Genomic DNA, 3,637 nt, shown 5'->3' on the forward strand with positions numbered 1-3,637 from the left:
TTATCATGTCCTCTACACTTGACCACCGCCACTTCCGCAGGTTTCATTAGGGCCTCCGCTAATCTTTTCATATCTTTTTCATGTTTAATTGGGGTTTTTGCTGCTGTTAAGAATCCTGCTCTAATCCATTGACTGAGTTCTACCTGTATAGCCTCTGCCACATATACAGAGTCGGTGTAGATATTTACTCTTTTTCCCTCTGACCATTCTAACGCAGCAATCATTGCCTGTAGTTCAGCCAACTGGGCTGATTCTTTGCCAGTCACTTTTCCTGTCAACACTTCCTCAGATCCCTCACTTGTCCGTCGCACCACTGCATAGGCTGCTTTAAGACCTTCAGTTGGATGTCTGTAACAGCAACCATCTGTAAACAGCACTTCTTCTGGGTCTACTGGTGTAATTGCCTGTAAGTCTGCCCTAACTTTGAAGTCTCTCTGTATCCTTTCCTCACACATGTGTGGCTCTCCTTCTCCCATGTTGTCAGCCATGTTAATTCCTTCGTGTGTAAACGTTATATGTGGTGCATTCAGGATTTTCTGTAACCTGGTTTGCCGCAGTGACGTCATTGTAAAGGCTGTTGAGTTCACATAGGCCACTATACTACGTGTCGTCAGTACCGTTAGTGAATGGCCCATGACTATATGTGCTACGTTTTGGAGAATTTTTGCTACCCCTGCTGCATGTCTTGTACATGGAGGGTGTTTGTCCTCTATTGGGTCAAGGGTAACACTTACATACATCAGCACCTGCCTGCCTCCCCCTTTTTTCTGAAAAAGAACATTCTGTGTGTAATGTTTCAGAAATATCAAGGAAAAATGGCCCTTTGTAACCCGGGACCGCTAAATCAGCAGCCCGCGTTAGGGCCTGTTTAAGAGATATGAAACTTTCGTTTGCCTCCGTGGTCACTGCAAATGGGCCGACAAATTTCTCATGCCTTGCTCATTGACCATGGCTCTGAGAGGGAAAGTGAGCTCCCCATATGATGCAACGAATCATCTGCTGTATCCTGCCAACCCAAGAAATGAGAGCATGTCTCTTACAGTGACTGGTTCGGTATGGTGCAGAATGGAGGATCTATGGGATGGAGAGACACCTGTCCCCTTAATGGAAATCACTCTACCCAAAAAAGACACCGTTTGTCTGCAGCATTATAACTTAGCCCGTGAGACTTTGAAACCGACTTTATACATGCGAAGCAGCAACATCTTTGTGGCTGCCAGACAAGAAACATGGTCGGGTGCCGCCAAAAGAATGTCATCCACATACTGGATCAATATCACCCCCTTTTGGAGTGTCAGGTCCTTCAGCTGCTGTTTCAGTACCTGATTAAACACCCCCGGCGACAAAATGAACCCTTGAGGGACCCTTGTATAACGTAGTTGCTGGCCTTTATAGGTGAACGAAAAAATGTCCCTCAAATGATCAGCTAAGGGCAAGCAGAAGAACGCGTTGGCCAGATCAATGCACGAGAACCACTTATGGTCAGGGATCAGGATAGACATTGCAGTGTAGGGGTTTGGAACTGGAACTGTTGGAGTAGAAACAACGTTATTAATCCGTCTAAGATCATGCGCCATCCGATATTTACCGGTATTCTGCTTCTCTACAGGTAAAATAGGAGTGTTCCAGGCTGACTGGGAGGGTTCTAGCACCCCTGCTGCTAACAATCCTTCAATTGTGTCAGCACCGGATTCAGCCTCTGGTTTGTATGAATATTCTCTCTGCCAAATTGGAGTGTGGTCAATTAAATCGAATGTGATCGGTGTGACGTGTTTGCAGTGACCAACGTCCGTTGAACCTGCTGACCACAAGGTATCTGGTAGAGTGTCAAGCATCGCTGCAGCCTGTGGATGGTCTGTTTTCTTCCTGCCATGAAACCTTTCAGTCTGCCTATGTTCCAGCAGTACCTTGTCAGTTGTCCTATACATAATGCTGTAGGCTTCCTCTGATGGTGAATATTGTAAACTGGGTTTGGACTCAGCTTCCCGATCAGTTAGCGCCATCATACGTTTGGACATGGGTCCCAGATCCTTGGCCTGATAGTTAGCATGCACGGTCAATGTGAGATGAGGTATAGCTTCTTCAGACATCTCATACCATTCCAACTGTTCTGCAGTCAGTTCAACCCATGTCAACCAAAAAAGACAGATTCTTGTCCATTATCCTCATTTGCATATAGGGGTCTGCCAACCCCACATGCCCCTGGATTCTCGGGCCCCGTCAATATTAGTACCCCTGTCCTTCCGGCATAGTCTGGGGGTACTCTCCTTGCACCGGGGCTGCAGCTGCATTTGTGGCTTGGTAAGGCTGAGCAGCCTGTTGGAAAAGAGGCTGACTTGAGCGGACATACTGTCCTCCCTTCTAGCCTCATCGAGCTGTAACTTCAGCAACTGCACTTGAGCTGACTCGTTGCTCTGTTTATCTTCATCCTGTTTTGTCCTGTAACGCTTCATGTAGTGCGTCAAGTGTATCTCCCACTGTTCTGTAGAACAACCTGGGATATCAGGATTACTCTCCATTGCCTCTTTTACCTCCTTAGGCATCCCTGCCATAACGGCATTCCTAAATAATGTGGTCTGTTGGTGACCCGACCCTGGATGGCTCCCCGCAGTATCTGTCCACGTGCCCTTACACCTCGCCAAAAAGGCAGGCATATCCTCACCCTCCTTCATTGTGAAGGTGAGCAAGTGCATTGCTCCCGGTGGAATCGGAAATCAATCCTTCATTGCCCTTCCCACACAGGTGGCATGCTGCACAAACGGTTCCGAATCAGGTAGTAAGGTGGTCCCCGCCGACGCTTGAATCTGCTGTACTTCCCACATATTCAATTGCTTGCCCAACAATGCTCTCTCCAATCGCCCATAGCTAACTTGTACCCTAGTGTATATTGGCAAAATTTAGTCATCCAAGGCCCACCTCCCTCCATGGGTGGGGGTGTTTTATCCAGGATGCAGTTCATGTCAGTAAATGTGAAGGGCTGATAAACATCCCCCAAATAAGAGCCTCTGTAAATTAATGGCATTTGGTGGTGCTGATACTGTACGGGTTGTCGTAATGTGTCTCTGTGACGCAGTCTGTAACTTGCTTCAGGTAGGGGCTTCATTGGAGGGCCATGTTCGGTATGCATTGTGAGTGAGCCTTTCAAAGTGACGGGGTAAGTGTGTGGGTCATCCTCTGTCAGAGATTCTTCGTCCTCAATATCTGTACTATTTTCAGACTCCCCCCACCCCCCCATCCAATTTGTCTCTATCTCGCTCGTCCCTCAAATCTCTCCTTCTCCTGTCTGAGAACCTGTCATCTAGTAACTGAGCTGACCTATGTTATCTTCCCCTCCTTCCACTCTCAACACAATATGGTGTCGAGTGAGCATCTGGCTCTTCCAATAATGAATGTCTCCCTTGTTTCGGCTGTTCTTTGTTTCTGCTGTGCGTCATTATCACCCTGCTCGCCTCCTCCACTTCTTTAACTCTCCGTTCAACTTCTAGTGTTAGTTTTTCTACCTTTCTGATGCTTTCTTCTACTGCTTCCACCAGTCTCTCTTTTACTGCTTCATACTCTCTCGTTCCTACTTCTTGCACATCTAACACCCCTTCTTGAACATACATAAGTGGCATTTGTGATACAGGATATGGGGGCG

General features: G+C 47.2%; 1 long non-coding RNA gene across 1 annotated transcript in view; it reads right to left on the reverse strand.

Annotated features, from left to right (window-relative positions):
* Nucleotides 1-2,004: 2,004 nt before the first annotated feature.
* Nucleotides 2,005-3,637, reverse strand: part of LOC122544645 — a 21,058-nt gene continuing 19,425 nt past the window's right edge. Inside the window, exon 4 of the long non-coding RNA XR_006310393.1 lies at nt 2,005-2,316. This is a non-coding gene — a long non-coding RNA (uncharacterized LOC122544645). The remainder of the gene's footprint in view (nt 2,317-3,637) is intronic.

Source organism: Chiloscyllium plagiosum, chromosome 50 (genome assembly GCF_004010195.1).
Source record: "Chiloscyllium plagiosum isolate BGI_BamShark_2017 chromosome 50, ASM401019v2, whole genome shotgun sequence".
NCBI lineage: Eukaryota > Metazoa > Chordata > Chondrichthyes > Orectolobiformes > Hemiscylliidae > Chiloscyllium > Chiloscyllium plagiosum.